Raw genomic sequence first — 18,932 nt, 5'->3', positions numbered from 1 at the left:
AAACAGCATACGCACGTGGGTGTTATTCCTCTCCAGATGATCCAGGCTCAGGTGGAGTGTAGAGGAGATGGCGTCCTCTGTGGAGCGGTTGGAGCGGTAAGCAAACTGGAGCGGGTCAAAAGAGGAGGGGAGTTTGGAGATGATGTGGTCCTTCACCAGCCTCTCGAAGCACTTCATCATGATTGGAGTCAGTGCAACAGGGCGGTAATCATTGAGGGATGAGATTGTGGGTTTTTTGGGCACAGGTATGATGGTGGCAGTCTTAAAACAGGAAGGGACGACAGCAAGTGACAGCGAGGTCTTGAATAGATCCGTAAGGACATGAGCCAGCTGGTCAGCACAGTCTTTGAACACCCGACCCGGTATGTTATCAGGGCCCGCTGCCTTCCGCGCGTTGACTCTACTCAGTGTCCTCCGGACCTCAGCTGTCTCAAGTCTGAGTGCCTGTTCATCGGGGTGAGGTGGGGATTTCCTCGCAGGAGTGTGGTTACGAGCTTCAAACCGACCAAAGTAGAAGTTGAGCTCGTTGAGGAAGTCTGTATTGTCGTCGCAGGGTAGAGGAGCAGCTTTGTAGTCGGTGATGGTCTGGATGCCTTTCCACATGCGCCTGGTGTTTGTCGGGTCGTGGAAGAATCCCTGGATTCTCTGACCATAGGCACGTTTAGCTGTTCTGATGGCACGGTTCAGGTTGGCTCTGGCTGATCTGAGCGCCTCACCGTCCCCGGACTTGAACGCTACATTCCGTGCCCTCAGCTTAGCACGTACCTCATTGGTCATCCAGGGTTTCTGATTAGCCCGTGTGGTGACAGTCTTAGTGGCAGAGACATCCTCCATGCATTTCTGGATGTAAGCCGACACAAATTCAGCATACTCCTCCATATCGATGGTGTTGTCTACAGTTGCAGCTGTCTTAAAGATGTCCCAGTCTGTGCACTCAAAACAGTCCTGTAGTGCTGACACAGATCCCTCAGGCCAGACCCTCACCTGCTTCACAGTGGGTTGTCCTCTGGTGAGCAGGGGCCTGTATGCAGGAATTGGCATGACAGAGAGATGGTCTGATGAGCCAAGGTGGGGGCAGGGGGCTGCCTTGTATGCTGCCTTGATGTTGGTGTAGGCTTTGTCTAGTGTGTTTGAGCCTCTGGTTGCAAAGTCCACATGCTGATGGAAATGGGGGAGAACTGTCTTCATGTTGGCCTGATTAAAGTCCCCGGCAACAATGAAGACACCCTCTGGATGTGTAGTTTGCAAGTCACTGATGGAGCGGTAGAGCACACTCACAGCCTCCTTGGTGTTAGCACTTGGGGGGGATGTAAACAGCAGTGATGGTGGTGAACTCCCTGGGCATATAAAACGGTCTACATTTTATAGCCAGAAGTTCAATGTCCGGAGAGCAATAACTTGAGACCACGTTAGGGTTATTACACCAACTGTTGTTACTGTAGATGCAAACGCCACCGCCCCGGGTTTTACCGCTGAGAACGCAGCTTCTGTCCAACCGGAAAGTTGTCAGTCCCTCCATGCTTACAGCGCTGTCGGGGATGGAGGAGTTTAGCCACGTCTCCGTGAGAATTATGGCACAGCAGTCTCTTATCTCCCGTTTAGATGTTAAATCCAGCTTCAGGTAATCCACTTTGTTCTCCAGGGAGCGGACGTTGGCAAGCAGGATGGATGGAAGCGGCGTTCTGCAGGGGTTCGCCTTTAGCTTAGCCGTTAGCCCTCCCCGGCTACCGCGCTTCCGCTTCCTATCGCACCGTCTCCGTCTCCTCCGGGAGCGGCCAGCGCTGGTGGGAGCTCCCGCTGCTTCACAGGCCGCCGGGTCTTGTTGACGAAGCAGTCCGAGGCTGTCCAGAGTCTGCAGGATCGATGTGTCCAAAGTCGTTGTTTTGCAGGATGCATGTACTATTAGCATGAACTGTCGATCGTATGTTAGTTTACCGATGTTACGATAAACGTTAGCTGTTAAACTGACTAGTTTAGATGCCTTATTTGTTGTAGAAGGTCTAATCTTCTCAGGAGCCGTTGCAGCCGCAGCCGAGCAGGGCGCCGCCATTTTTCTTTTAGACTTGGCCACCTTAATGTTCCGCCGATACCAGAAAGTAATACAATCTTTTTTTCAAGTGTTGTTAGCAGTAGTTGAGGCTGTTGACTGAATGTTTACTTAATTATTTTTATTGTCTCTGACTTTTTCGTCATTTCTAGGCCACAAAAGCCCTGGAAAACCAGTTGCTGAACCTGAAGACCTTGAAGGCTGAATTGGCAGTGACTGAGAGCCAGTTGGAAGACTGGGTCAATGATGTAAAGTGTGGGCAGGTGGTAAGGAAATTATTACTGGAGTTTTGTCAACAGAGTTTCACACAGAACTTTATGTAGTCATGATTCATGCATTTATTTTTTCTGTTGCAGAATTACTGATAACACCCTCTGGTAACATTCTGCAATACCTCGTTCTCATGAACCATTCAGGATATTCTTATACTTTGCATAGGAGTTATATCTCATTTTGAATTGAATCTCACTTTTACTTAATGGGTTACCATTTATTCGCTGAAAAGAAGGGAATTGTTGGCCATATCAGAACATGGCATACAAAACAAAAATTTTCAATCCATTGCCTTATCATATTGTTATTTGAGAATTGTATAAACATGTGATCAAATTGCACTGTTACTATACATTACTGGAAGTGTAACACACATTTCCTCCATACAGCAGCAACCAACAACACCACTAATGCTGCTGCTTTTGGCGGCCAGGATTGAGGTGCTGGTGGCAAGTGTCAAGAGACCTTCCCAGCTTTTCTACAAAGACACAGACAGTGTCTCCACTGTTCCTTACCTGACCGGGGGTAGATGAATTATAGAGTTTGATGGCCACCGGAAGAGAAGACTTCCTCCGGCGTTCAGTGTTACACCGAGGGAGGATGAGTCTGTTACTGAAGGTGCTTCTGCTCGAGGTCAGCAGCTGGTGGAGAGTGTTGTTATCCAGGATACTGTGCAGTTTAGACAGCATCCTACTCTCAGACACCACCACCAAAGAGTCCAGTTGGACCCCCAGCCTTCCTGATGATCTTATTAATCCTTTTGGCGTCTGCTGCCCTCAGTCTGCTGCCCCCGCACACAACAGCAAAGAAGATGGCACTGGCTACCACCGACTGGTAGAACATCTTCAGCATGGTGTTACATACATTGAATGACCGGAGCCTCCTCAGGAAAGAGAGACGACTCTGGCCCTTCTTGTAAACAGCCTCAGTGTTCTTGGACCAGTCCAGTTTGTTATCCAGGTATACTCCAAGGTATTTGTAATCCTGGACAACATCCACAGTCACACAGTTGATGGAGATGGGTGTTGGGGCAGATTTACTCCTGCAGAAATCCACCACTAGCTCTTTAGTCTTGGTGGGGTTGAGAATCAGGTGATTAGCTGCACACCAGTCGATGAAGGAGTCCACAATGCCCCTGTACTCCTCCTCCTTCCCCTCACTGACAAAGCCAACAATTGCAGAGTCGTCAGCAAACTTCTGCAGGTGGCAGGACTCAGAGAGGAGCTGAACGTCTGAGGTGTACAGGGTGGCAGAACCGTGAGCATCAGGGGCAGGACTGTCTGCATCAGGGACAGGACCATTCGTGACAGGGGCAGGACCGTTCGTGTCAGGGGCAGGACCGTCCGTGTCATGGGCAAGACCATTCGTGTCATGGGCAGGAATATGCGCATCAGGAGGCATGTCGACTTCAAGAGTTTCGGGACTGGAGGGTCTCGAGCGTTCCAGGTAAGATAGGAGGGAAGCATCTGAGACTGTGATGGCAGCTTCTTCTTCCAGAGTGTACACCGGCACATCTGGATAATCAATTTTGAGCATCTTGTCGAGACATGGCCCCAACGTCGGCCGGGCTGAGCGCGGATTCAGACAGGAACAACTCTATGGTCTCCGTATCCCCTTTGATTTGAAGTGTACGAAGAATAACGCATCCTTTACATCTAAGGAACGTCTCACCACCTATCTCTATAAAGGACGAATGTGGACCGCTGGCTGTGTACTTGGCCTCCATCTCCTTTGCCGAGTAGAACGTCCAAAGAGTTCAGGCCTATAGCGCCCACATAGGCACTTTTCAGATTCTCCAGAGTGTACTCAGGCCTTAAGGGGACACTTTCTCTGTGGAGCAACATAGACGTTTCAAAAGGTATCACAAACCTAGTCTCTTCAGGGTGAGTTGTCCTAATTGCATCGTGTAATGTCATTTTAGTTCTTTCATTCCCCACAATCTTCTCAACTATTGATCTTTGGACTTCAGGGTTAGAGTTCATGACCCCCTAGGGTACCCCAGGACGTTTCAAGACATTCTGATGTGAAGTTTCAATGTAAAAGCCCATCAAATCTTTTAATTGTGAGAAACATATGTGATTTTGGATTCAACTTTAAAGGAAACGCCATGTTATCACTCACTAATTCCACTGCAGGGTTATAGTTCATGACCCCCCTTAGGTCACCCAGGAAGTTTCGAGACATTCTGATGTGTAGTTTTAAAGTAAAAGCCCATCAAATTGTTTGAATTATGAGAAATATTATATCTGATTTTGAGATTCAATTTTAAAGGAAACGCCCTGTTATCACTTACTATTTCAACTGCAGGATTATAGTTCATGACAGCCGAGTGTCACGCCGGCAGTTTCAAGACATTCTGATGTGTAGTTTCAAATTAAAAGCCCAACACATTTTTAAATTATGAAAAATATTATATCTGATTTTGGATTCAATTTTAAAGGAAGCACCCTGTTATCACTTACTATCTCCACTGCAGGGTTATAGCTCCGGACCCCAAGGACCACCCAGGAAGTTTCAAGACATTCTGATGTGTAGTGTCAAAGTAAAAGCCCAACAAAGTTTCCAATATGAGACATATAACATATGATTTTGGATTCAATTTTAAAGGAAACGACATGTTATTACTCATTAATTCCACTGCAGGGTTAAAGTTCATGACCCCCTAGGGCCACCCTGGAAGTTTTAGGACATTGTAACGTGACGTTTCAAAATAAAAGCCCAGCAAATTTTTGAATTACGAGAAATATTATATCTGATTTTGGATTAAATTTGAAAGGAAACGCCCTTTTGTCACTTACTAATACCACTGCAGGGTTATGGTTCATGGCCCCGTAGGGTCATCCCGGAAGTTTCAAGACATTCTGATGTGTAGTTTCAAATTAAAAGCCCAACACATTTTTAAATTATGAAAAATATTATATCTGATTTTGGATTCAATTTTAGAGGGAAGCACCCTGTTATCAGTTACTATCTCCACTGCAGGGTTATAGCTCCGGACCCCGAGGATCACCCAGGAAGTTTCAAGACATTCTGATGTGTAGTGTCAAAGTAAAAGCCCAACAAAGTTTCCAATATGAGACATATAACATATGATTTTGGATTCAATTTTAAAGGAAACGCCATGTTATAACTCATTAATTCCACTGCAGGGTTAAAGTTCATGACCCCCTAGGGCCACCCAGGAAGTTTCAGGACATTGTAATGTGACGTTTCAAAATAAAAGCCCAGCAAATTTTTGAATTATGAGAAATATTATATCTGATTTTGGATTCAATTTGAAAGGAAACACCCTTTTGTCACTTACTAATACCACTGCAGGGTTATGGTTCATGGCCCCGTAGGGGCACCCCGGAAGTTTCAAGACATTGTAATGTGACGTTTCAAAATAAAAGCCCATCAAATTGTTTGAAATATGAGAAATATTATATCTGATTTTGGATTCAATTTTAAAGGAAACGCCCCTTTTATCACTTAATAATTCCACTGCAGGGTTATAGTTCATGACGCTCGAGGGTCACCCAGGAAGTTTCATGACATTCTGATGTGTAGTTTCAAAGTAACAAGGCCAGCAAATTTTTGAATTATGACAAATATTCTATCTGATTTTGTGATTCAATTTTAAAGGAAACGCCATGTTATCACTTACTAATTCCACTGCAGGGTTATAGCTCTGGACCCCCGAGGGTCACCCAGCAAGTTTGAAGACATTCTGATGTGTAGTGTCAAAGTAAAAGCCCAACAAAGTTTCTAATATGAGACATATAACATATGATTTGGGATTCAATTTTAAAGGAAACGCCCTGTTGTTACTCATTATTTCCACTGCAGGATTAGAGTTCATGACCCCCTTGGGCCACCCAGGAAGTTTCAAGACATTTTAATGTGAAGTTTCAAAATAAAAGCCCAGCAAATTCTTGAATTACGAAAAATATTATATCTGATTTTGGATTAAATTTGAAAGGAAACGCCCCTTTTATCATCTACTAATTCCACTGCAGGGTTATAGTTCATGGCCACGTAGGGTCACCCAGGACGTTTCAAGACATTCTGATGTGAAGTTTCAAGGTAAAAGCCCATCAAATCTTTTAACTATGAGAAACAATATATCTGATTTTGGATTCAATTTTAAAGGAAGCGCCCTGTTATCACTTACTAATTCCACTGCAAGGTTATAGTCCATGACCCCCTAGACTCACCCAGGACGTTTCAAGACATTCTGATGTGTAGTTTCAAATTGAAAGCCCATCAAAGTTTTTGAATTATGATAAATATTATATCTTATTTTGGATTCAATTTTAAAGGAAACGCCCCTTTTATCATTTACTAATTCCACTGCAGGGTTAGAGTTCATGACCCCCGAGGGCCACCCAGGAAGTTTCAAGACATTCTGATGTGTAGTTTCAAATTAAAAGCCCAACACATTTTTAAATTATGAAAAATATTATATCTGATTTTGGATTCAATTTTAAAGGAAACGCCCTGTTATCACTTACTATCTCCACTGCAGGGTTATAGCTAAGGACCCGTGAGGGTCACCCAGGAAGTTTCAAGACATTCTGATGTGTAGTGTAAAAGTAAAAGCCCAACAAAGTTTCCAATATGAGACATATATAACATATGATTTGGGATTCAATTTTAAAGGAAACGCCATGTTATTACTCTTTAATTCCACTGCAGGGTTAGAGTTCACGACCCCCAAGGGCCATCCAGGAAGTTTCAAGACATTGTAATATGACATTTCAAAATAAAAGCCCAGCAAATTTTTGAATTACGAGAAATATTATATCTGATTTTGGATTCAATTTGAAAGGAAACGCCCTGTTATCACTTACTAATTCCACTGCAGGGTTATAGTTCATGGCCCCCTAGGGTCACCCAGGACGTTTCAAGACAATCTGATGTGAAGTTTCAAGGTAAAAGCCCATCAAATCTTTTAACTATGAGAAACAATATATCTGATTTTGGATTCAATTTTTAAGGAAGCGCCCTGTTATCACTTACTAATTCCAATGCAAGGTTATAGTCCATGACCCCCTAGACTCACCCAGGATGTTTAAAGACATTCTGATGTGTAGTTTCAAAGTAAAGGCCCAGCAAATTTTTGAATTATGAGAAATATTATATCTGATTTTGGATTCAATTTTAAAGGAAAGTCCCTTTTATCACTTACTAATTCCACTGCAGGGTTATAGTTCATGACGCTCGAGGGTCACCCAGGAAGTTTCAAGACATTCTGATGTGTAGTTTTAAAGTAAAAGCCCATCAAATTGTTTGAATTATGAGAAATATTATATCTGATTTTGGATTAAATTTGAAAGGAAACGCCCCTTTTATCACTTACTTATTGCACTGCAGGGTAATAGTTCATGGCCCCCTAGGGTCACCCAGGACGTTTCAAGACATTCTGATGTGACGTTTCAAAATAAAAGCCCAGCAAATTTTTGAATTAAGAGAAATATTATATCTGATTTTGGATTCAATTTGAAAGGAAACGCCATGTTATCACTCACTAATTCCACTGCAGGGTTATGGTTCATGACACCCCAAGGTCACCCAGGAAGTTTCAAGACATTCTGATGTGTAGTTTTAAAGTAAAAGCCTATCAAATTGTTTGAATTATGAGAAATATTATATCTGATTTTGGATTCAATTTTAAAGGAAACGCCCCTTTTATCACTTAATAATTCCACTGCAGGGTTATAGTTCATGACGCTCGAGGGTCACCCAGGAAGTTTCATGACATTCTGATGTGTAGTTTCAAAGAAACAAGGCCAGCAAATTTTTGAATTATGACAAATATTCTATCTGATTTTGTGATTCAATTTTAAAGGAAACGCCATGTTATCACTTACTAATTCCACTGCAGGTTTATAGCTCTGGACCCCCGAGGGTCACCCAGCAAGTTTGAAGACATTCTGATGTGTAGTGTCAAAGTAAAAGCCCAACAAAGTTTCCAATATGAGACATATAACATATGATTTGGGATTCAATTTTAAAGGAAACGCCCTGTTGTTACTCATTATTTCCACTGCAGGATTAGAGTTCATGACCCCCTTGGGCCACCCAGGAAGTTTCAAGACATTTTAATGTGAAGTTTCAAAATAAAAGCCCAGCAAATTCTTGAATTACGAAAAATATTATATCTGATTTTGGATTAAATTTGAAAGGAAACGCCCCTTTTATCATCTACTAATTCCACTGCAGGGTTATAGTTCATGGCCCCGTAGGGTCACCCAGGACGTTTCAAGACATTCTGATGTGAAGTTTCAAGGTAAAAGCCCATCAAATCTTTTAACTATGAGAAACAATATATCTGATTTTGGATTCAATTTTAAAGGAAGCGCCCTGTTATCACTTACTAATTCCACTGCAAGGTTATAGTCCATGACCCCCTAGACTCACCCAGGACGTTTCAAGACATTCTGATGTGTAGTTTCAAATTGAAAGCCCATCAAAGTTTTTGAGTTATGATAAATATTATATCTTATTTTGGATTCAATTTTAAAGGAAACGCCCCTTTTATCATTTACTAATTCCACTGCAGGGTTAGAGTTCATGACCCCCGAGGGCCATCCAGGAAGTTTCAAGACATTCTGATGTGTAGTTTCAAATTAAAAGCCCAACACATTTTTAAATTATGAAAAATATTATATCTGATTTTGGATTCAATTTTAAAGGAAACGCCCTGTTATCACTTACTATCTCCACTGCAGGGTTATAGCTCCGGACCCGTGAGGGTCACCCAGGAAGTTTCAAGACATTCTGATGTGTAGTGTAAAAGTAAAAGCCCAACAAAGTTTCCAATATGAGACATATATAACATATGATTTGGGATTCAATTTTAAAGGAAACGCCATGTTATTACTCTTTAATTCCACTGCAGGGTTAGAGTTCACGACCCCCAAGGGCCACCCAGGAAGTTTCAAGACATTGTAATATGACGTTTCAAAATAAAAGCCCAGCAAATTTTTGAATTACGAGAAATATTATATCTGATTTTGGATTCAATTTGAAAGGAAACGCCCTGTTATCACTTACTAATTCCACTGCAGGGTTATAGTTCATGGCCCCCTAGGGTCACCCAGGACGTTTCAAGACAATCTGATGTGAAGTTTCAAGGTAAAAGCCCATCAAATCTTTTAACTATGAGAAACAATATATCTGATTTTGGATTAAATTTTTAAGGAAGCGCCCTGTTATCACTTACTAATTCCAATGCAAGGTTATAGTCCATGACCCCCTAGACTCAACCAGGATGTTTCAAGACATTCTGATGTGTAGTTTCAAAGTAAAGGCCCAGCAAATTTTTGAATTATGAGAAATATTATATCTGATTTTGGATTCAATTTTAAAGGAAAGTCCCTTTTATCACTTACTAATTCCACTGCAGGGTTATAGTTCATGACGCTCGAGGGTCACCCAGGAAGTTTCAAGACATTCTGATGTGTAGTTTTAAAGTAAAAGCCCAGCAAATTTTTGAATTAAGAGAAATATTATATCTGATTTTGGATTCAATTTGAAAGGAAACGCCATGTTATCACTCACTAATTCCACTGCAGGGTTATGGTTCATGACACCCCAAGGTCACCCAGGAAGTTTCAAGACATTCTGATGTGTAGTTTTAAAGTAAAAGCCTATCAAATTGTTTGAATTATGAGAAATATTATATCGGATTTCGGATTCAATTTGAAAGGAAACGCCCCTTTTATCACTTACTTATTGCACTGCAGGGTAATAGTTCATGGCCCCCTAGGGTCACCCAGGACGTTTCAAGACATTCTGATGTGTAGTTTCAAATTAAAAGCCCATCAAAGTTTTTGAATTATGAGAAATATTATATCTTATTTTGGATTCAATTTCAAAGGAAACGCCTTGTTATCAGTTACTAATTACACTGCAGGGTTATAGTTCATGACCCCCGAGGGTCACCCAGGAAGTTCCAAGACATTCTGATGTGAAGTTTCAAGTAAAAGCTCAACAAATTTTCCAATATGTCACATATAACATATGATTTTGGATTAAATTTTAAAGGAAACGCCCTGTTATGAGTGTTGTTGTCCAGGATACTGTGCAGTTTAGACAGCATCCTCCCCTCAGGGCGCACTCACACTGTCCATTCGTACCGTGCCCTCTGCTTTACGGTACATGTTAATAAAGAAAAATTACTAAAAATTAATAACTTTAACTTAATAAAAAATTCACACGGAGAACCAATTAAATGTAGGGCCTTGACTCACGTTCAGATTAAGATTGCGTATTCTCAATTAACTTATTGTTAATCAAGTAAATATTAGCTATCACCAATAATTATCAAAGATAATAATAAAAATTACTCTAGTTAAACCAGAGTGTATGTGTGTGTGTGTGTGTGTGTGTGTGTGTGTGTGTGTGTGTGCGCGTGTATGTGTGTGTGTGTTTGTGTGTGTGTGTCTGTGCTTGTGTGTGTTAAACAATAATAAGAGGTGTGGGGCTTTGACCCCTGCAGAGACGGTGTAAACATTTTAGTCACACAAAAGCCAGCAGGCTGAAGATCTCCGAAGTTATAATTCAGGTTATAACAAAGTTACAGTTCTATGCTTAGCCGTTCATATAGTCTTATAACATGTAGTAATGCCCAGTTGGTGATTAGTTACTAGTCCATGAGATGGGAAAGATAAGTTGCGTTGCTTCAATGCCAGCGGCTGGTCCTTGTGAAGGAAGCGGTTGAAGAAAGGTTCTTGTCCTTGTTGTTTGCTCTTAGACAAAAGAGGAATCAGATCGCTCTTTGTTCTGCTCAGTTGGGTTGGTAAGCGGTTGGTTAACCTGGCTGATGATCCTACTTCATATGTTGTCCATGTTCAGGGCTTAGGGACAGCTGGCAGCTGGTCCCAGGATCCAGCAGGAGAGAGTCAAAGAGAATTTAAGAAAGAGAGTGAGCAGGAGGTGTCCTGCAGTTTTATAGACTCGATGGTGATGTCAGGTCAGCCAATGGACTAACAGTTTGGGGTTCCTGGGAGAGTTCACACATAGGTATGACCTGTTGGGGGAGATTTGCATGGCCTTTGTCTGTGACCATGCGATCAGGTACAAAGGCTACCAGGCTTTTGGGCCTAGTCTTTTCCTTTGTTTAAACAGGCTGAGGCCTTCTCATATTCAAACTGAAAGTTAACATTGATCCAGAAATGAACAATCGTCTTTGGGATGCCGGTTGCACCTACACCCACCTCTCCCAAACTGGCCGTGGCCGGCAAGTGTACCGCGCCTAGGCGCAGTACGGTTGCACTCACACTGGTCAAACGAACTAGACTTTGTTTGGGCAAGGTACGGATGGACAGTGTGAGTGCGCCCTCTGACACCACCACCAAAGAGTCCAGTTGGACCCCAGGACGGAGCCAGCCTTCCTGATGATCCTACTGATCTTCTTGGCGTCTGCTGCCCTCAGCCTGCTGCCCCAGCACACAAAAGCAAAGAAAATGGCACTGGCAACCACGACTGGTAGAACATTCTCAGCATGGTGTTTCATACATTGAATGACCGGAGCCTCCTCAGGAAATAGAGACAACTCTGGCCCTTTTTGTTGCTGTGTGTGTTGATGGGGGTGGAGAGAGAACCAAAAGCCCTGGATCAATTGTGAAGTTCGGTCCGCTGCATTTGCCTCAGGCAGGGCTGACGACTACAAAAAGGCCAGATATGACCTGCGTAGGTCCATCAGAGATGCCAAGAGGCAATACAGACTGAAGCTGGAGGGTTTCTACTCAACCACAGATTCCCGTCGCATGTGGCAAGGACTGCAGCACATCACTGACTACCAGCAGGGGAGCAGATGGGCCACAACCAGCCAGCCCTCACTACCAGATGAGCTTTATGAGTTCTATGCCCGCTTCGATGCCCTCAACACCAATCAACAGAGATGACCACTGACTAGGGAGCGTGCACAAGACTCACCATGACAAGAGCTGAGGTGCGCACAGCTCTGAGGAGAACAAATCCACGGAAAGTAGCCGGCCCAGACAACATCTCCGGGCGTGCCCTCAGGGTCTGTTCATGGGAACTGGCTGATGTGCTTGCTGATATCTACAACCTGTCACTAGCACAAGCTGTTGTTCCTGTCTGCTTCAAATCCACCACCATCGTTCCCCTCCCAAGGAAAAACATTGTGACCTGCCTAAATGACTATCGTCCAATTGCACTCACCCCTATAGTGATAAAGTGTTTCGAGAGGATAGTCATGACACACATCAAAAAGAACATCCCGGACACCTTGGACCCTTTACAGTTTGAGTACCGTCAGAACCGGTCCACAGACGATGCCATCAACACTGTAATTCACACCACCCTCACTCACCTAGAGGCCAAGGATACATACTTCAGACTGCTTTTCATAGACTACAGCTCAGCGTTTAACATGGTCATTCCCCATAAACTCTCTACTAAGCTCCTCACTCTTGGTTTGACACCTGGCCTCTGTAACTGGGTGCTGAGCTTCGTCAATGACAGACCCCAGTCAGTCAGAGTTGGCAACTCCACATCTCAAACAAGAACTGTAAGCATAAGGACCCCCCAGGGCTGCGTGCTGAGTCCCTTGCTGTACACCCTCTTCACCTACGATTGTGTGGCCACCCAGAACAACAACAGTATCTTAAAGTTTGCGGACGATACTACAGTCATCGGACTGATTACTGATGGGTCGGAGACGGCGTATAGGAGAGAGGTGGCAGAACTTGTGGCTTGGTGTCAAAACAATAATCTCTACTTGAATGCAGAAAAGACCAAGGAGATGATCATTGACCCGAGAAGGAAGACAATGCAGCACATACCACTGTGCATAGGTGAGACAGAAGTGGACAGGATGAAAACCTTCAAATTCCTCAGCGAGGAATCAGCGAGGACCTCACCTGGTCTCACAACGCCGGATTAAAAAAGCCCAGCAGCGACTGTACTTCCTGAGAAAGCTGAGAAAATTTGGCATGTCATCCAAAATCCTCCGCAACTTCTACAGGTGTACAGTTGAGAGCATCCTCACCAGCTCCATCACAGTCTGGTATGGAAACTGCACTGCCCAAGAAAGGAAGGCCCTCCAGCGGGTGGTCAAAACTGCACAGTCCATCTCTGGAACAGCCTTCCACTCACTTCAGGACATCTACTTCACCAGGGCCACCAGAAGAGCCCACAACATCATCAAAGACAGCACCCACCCACAGCACAGACTCTTCACGCTGCTGCCATCAGGCAGACGCTACAGGAGTCTGAGATCCAGAACCACAAGGATGACAAAAAGTTTTTATCCACAGGCCATCAGGTCCCTCATCAAGACCCCCCCCTCATATCCCTGAACTGATTTACACACACACACACACACACACACACACACACACACACACACACATACACAGACACACATTGAGTGTAGCAGCAGTGTTTGATTAACATACAAACACTGCTGCTACTCTCTGTGCTCTCAATACTTGTCATTTCTTCCTAGAATCAATCGTGCAATACTGTCCTTGGATCTGTTCTAAGATTCAATTTTTTTTTTCATTTTAATCGTGCAATATTGTCCTTGGATCAGTTCTAAGATTCCATCTTTTCATTTTAATTTTAATTTAGTTTCATTTTTAGTCTGTGCATATATTTTTAGTCTGTACATTTTTTTAACTTGAATTTCCTTTTTAAAATTCTATTTCTGACACTGTTTAGTTAAATATATATTTTTATTTAATTTTTACTTTCTTTGTGACCAGGGAGATGTGCAAAGTAAGAATTTCATTGTGCAGTGTGACGTCTGTCTTAACTGAACAAACATCTTGAATCTTGAATCTTGAATCTTCTCCAGATCCACAAAGCACATGCAGACTGGATGGGCATACTCCCAGGCCTCCTCCAGGATCCTTGCGAGAGTGAAGAGCTAGTCCGTTGTTCCACGTCCAGGACGGAATCCACATTGTTCCTTTTCAATCTGAGGTTTGAATCCTCCTTTCCAGCACCTTGGAGTAGACAGCGAGGCTTAGTAGTGTGATACCCCTGTAATTGACACACACCCTCTGGTCCCCCTTTTTAAACAGGGGAACCACGACCCCGGTCTGCCACTCCCTTGGCACTGTCCCAGACTTCCACGCAATGTTGCAGAGAAGTGTAAACCAAGACAGCCCCTCCCTACCCAAAGCTTTTAGCATTTCTGGACGAATCTCATCAATCCCTGGGGCTTTGCCACTGTGGAGTTGTTTGACTACCTCAGTAACTTCTGCCAGAGATATTGACAATGATCCCCCATCAGCCTCTAGCTCTGCCTCTACAAAAAAGCGTTAGTCGGATTAAGGAGTTCCTCAAAGTGCTTCTTCCACCTCCCGATTACCTCATCAGCTGGGGCCACCGGCGTCCCGTCCTTACTGTAAACAGCTTGGACGGTTCCCCGTTTCCCCCTCCTAAGGTGGCAAGCGGTTTTCCAGAAGCACCTTGGTGCCGCCCGAAAGTCCTTTTCCACGACTTCTCCGAACTTCTCCCACACTCGCTGCTTTCCCTCTGACACAGCAGGGGCTGCAGCCTTTCTGGACGGTCGGTACCTTGCAACTGCATCCGGAGACAGCTTCCCTGACCATGGGTGTCCACCACGGCCCCTTAAGGCACCTAAGACCTTGAGGCCACAGCTCACCGCCGCAGCTTCAGCAATGGAAGCTTTGAATATTGCCCACTCCGGTTCAATGCCCCCAACCTCCACAGGGATGCCAGAAAAGCTCCACCTGAGGTGTGAGTTGAAGATCTCTCGGACAGGGGTCTCCTCCAGACGTTCCCAGTTCAGCCGCACTACTCGTTTGGGCTTACATGGTCTGTCCAGAATCTTTCCCCATCCTCCGACCCAACTCATCATCAGATGGTGATCAGTTGACAGCTCTGCCCCTCTCTTCACTCGAGTGTCCAAAACATACGGCCTCAGATCAGATGATACAATCACAAAATCGATCATCAACCTTTGGCTTAGGGTGCTCTGGTACCACATACACTTATGAGCATCCTTATGTTTGAACATGGTGTTCGTTATAGACAATCTGTGATTCCATTCAGGGTCTCCAAGAAGGCTGAATAGTCTGAACTGCTGTTCGGTGCATATTGTTATGATCACCTGGCTCACGGCAGACCACAACGAAGGGGAAACCATACAGTAGCACCATTTAAATATATTTATTAGAAATAGGCCCTAAGTTACAAAGAAAATAAAGATCAGTGTAAGTGGTTGCTAACTATGTGTAGTGTGATATTGGCTGTTGCAGTGAGAATGTGCAAACTAAAGAGAAATAACTAAGAAGGACTGTTGGCAGTTGTCATCGCAGGGAGGGAGGGAGAGAGAGGTGGCCCTGGAATCTTCTCCCTAAATACTCTCCCAGGTAATCAGACCCAACCATCTGCACCTGGATGGGACCTGACCTGGAAAGCAAAAATGGGCAAGGCACCAGGGAAACAGCGCCTCCCCAACCACACAGGAGAAGGACACCTATCCCCAGGAATACAGAGATACATAACACCCTACCCCTTAAAACAGAGGCCCAACACCGTGGCCTCTGTAAGTAAGGCTTACAGTACTCGAATACACTGAAAAGCAAAGGAAAACAAAAATATAGATATGTAACCCACTTACCCACTTACACTAGAATTTGAAACTATATGTAACCGGATGGTTTATATTGTGTTTGCATTTCAGTTATCTGGTGTCCCTCAGTCTGTTTATTTTAAAGCAGGCATGGCGATCGCGGCAGGTGTGTGACATGCCTCGTACCGGCACCTGTAGTGCAGCTGTGTCCTCACCCGCTAATGCGGGGGGTTTATATACCCCCCGGTCGTTTAGTCTTTCTCTTTCCTCTGCCGAAGTAAGCGCGGCCAGCTCGCAGCTCCGCCACGCTGTAGTGTCCGTGCGTGTATGCGCTGTGTGCGTCCTGCGGGTTGACGCGTCGGGCCAGGGTGGTGTGTGTGTGCCGTGCGCATCCTACAGGTATGTAGTGTAGCCTCATGATGTGAAGAGGTAATACGATGCTTTGCTGACGGTCCTCTGTTGTAGGTTGAGGCATCGGCCCGGGGTGGTGTGTGTGTGTCCTGCAGGTTGACGCATCGGGCCGGGGTGGTGTGTATGTGCCGTGTGCGTCCTCGTCAGGTTAGCTGCTGTTGCCGCCGTAGCCACTAGCAGCTACAAGCACTGATGTGTGCAGGATCCAGGTTACCAGTGCTATAAGTTAAATGCTATTGTCTTCTGTGGTTAGATGTTGTCACTAACAGCCTTGCCTCTAACTTGCCTCTAAGTTCTCTTCTTTCTTTGCTTGCCTCGCCTTGCTAATTAGGAAACAGTTATTCCGTCTTCGTATTGACACTCTGTTAATCTCTAAAGTGTAGGTGAGTTCACCTGTGCTCCGCCTCAATCCGATTGCGAGATGTTGGTGGGAGGGGTTACTGTAGCAGCTATAGTGGAGGACCTGCCACATTTACGTATAGCTTTTTGTAGGGTTTTCCCCTTCCGTTTTTGAGTTGCAGTGATTTGTGTATTAATATATTGTTTTGTTTCTCCTTTTTGAATTATTTGAGTGCAGGGACCTCTGCCAGAGCTAGCCGTGGTGTACTGCCTTTCACTTCCTGACTGAACCACTGTATTGGTGTAGGTGGAGCATCACTTGATAGAGATTAAATTAAATAAAGATATAAGTGTTTTAGATATAACTTGATAAATTAAATTGTTTCATTGTGACTAATAAAGGTTGTTAAATTATTTTACATCGTGCCTGTATTCATTTGTGTAGGGACCTGTATAGGGGTGGTTTTTGGGAAACCCTCAGAGAAATTAAAGTTAAAGGAGTATACTCTTTAGGTGCAAGTCCTAAGGTGGCGTTGTCGGTGTTGTATTGATTCTCTAGATCTGCCATTCGCAGTTTAACTGGTATAGCCAACCGCCACATCTTGCCGATGTCGGCAGGATATTCACAATCAGGCACATTTGTGATTTTATTGTTGGAACTGTAGTTTAGTAAAGCAGAGCTGGTGTATATTGCGGGGCAAGGCTTTCTTTTCTTTTTCTTTTTGAAAAAAAAGAGTTGAAGAGGCTGGTCCGTAATGACCTGACCGAACCTTGCTGGACATTAGGTCAGAAGCTATTAAGTGGGAACGGGAGGGAGGGCCAGTTAGTAAGGGTAATGGTCACCCTATGTCTGCTTTCTGTGCTACACAAACCACCAGCCTGCAGCCTCAATTTGACTGTTCATAGGTTAGCTCAACTTCTTCACAACTGGCAGCTTTAACAGCTTTAATACACAAGCAGCAGGAGCAGCTAAACCAGATCACCCAGATACTAGCAGCCATGCAGAAACCTCCAGCACCCCAGTCCAGCCGCCTCAATAGTGTTGTCTGCAGACGATGTCAGCGTCCAGGCCATTATGTTAGGGACTGTGAGAATGGGCGTGTTCACCCCCGGCCCCCTTCCAGCGTCAGCGCCTCTCAGGTAGCATCCACTAGCCCCCCACAGATGGAAAACTAGCTCCCCCTAATGTGCAGAGCCAGACATTAGGTGGGGAAACGCAAGGCTCAGACCATTGTGTAATTGATGCTGTAGTAAAAGAGCGCCTGATTGCTCCCTCTCCCCAGGTAGTCATTAGGGTGGCAGGTGTGAATGCTAAATGTATTCTTCAAACAGAACTTTCAGGATAAGTTAAAGTCCTGTCACTAGTTAGAGCTCAGAGCTGCTAACGGGTTGGAAATTCCATATTTGGATTATTTGGAACCAGATATTGAGGGGCAAGGCTGTCTAATCCCCAGGCGTGGTGTTTTGGTGGTTAAAGATCCACCTGCACACGTAACCCCCCCTGAAGTGCCAGGCATCTTGGGCATGAACATTATAAAGGGATGTTACCAGGGGCTCACCCGTCAGTGTGGCCCTGAGCAGTTTGACCTCTCTGCGGTGGTGGAGCCAATCAGGGCCCTGGCTGCCGGCTTTTCAGTTCTGTCAGCAAGCAGAGGTTCAGTCTTCTCCTTCACGCTCCTGTTTAGCCAGGTTGAGGGGTAGAAAGCGGGTTTGTATACCTGCAGGCTCCACTACGTTTGTAGCTGCTACCTGTTCTTCTGTGTTTGGTACCCCGAGGTCCATTTTGGTTGAGCCATTGAGTCCTTACTATTGTCTGCCTACTGGCCTGTTGGTGTCTTCTGCCCTGGTACGTGTTGTTCGAGGCACTGCCTACATACCAGTAGTTAATGTGGGAGTGACTGCAGTTAGCCTTAAGCACCGCTGTCCCATAGGCCTGTTGGCGTCAGCAGAGGTGGTGAGTCTTCCTCCAGGGCTGAGTGAGGTACAGGGTGAGGAAGGGTGTGTTACTGCAACCATAATGTCTCAGACTGCAGGGGTAAGCTCAGTCCAGAAGGAGATCAGGGACCTTGATCTATCTGTACTCCCGGAGGCAGAGCCGTGCAGGGATAGAGCATCGTTATTAAAACATGAACCAGTGTTTTCTGCATTTGAAGGTGACCTTGGTTGTACCATTTTAATATGTCATGACATTCCTCTTGTAGACGACACACCTGTGCGGCAGCGGTACAGACGTATCCCCCCTTCTGAGCATGAGGCGGTAAAGGCACACATACATCAACTTCTGGAAACCCAGGTAATTAG

The sequence above is a fragment of the Echiichthys vipera genome (genome assembly GCF_963691815.1).
Source record: "Echiichthys vipera genome assembly, chromosome: Y".
Taxonomy (NCBI): Eukaryota; Metazoa; Chordata; class Actinopteri; order Perciformes; family Trachinidae; genus Echiichthys; species Echiichthys vipera.
Note: the sequence above shows the minus strand (reverse complement) of the source record.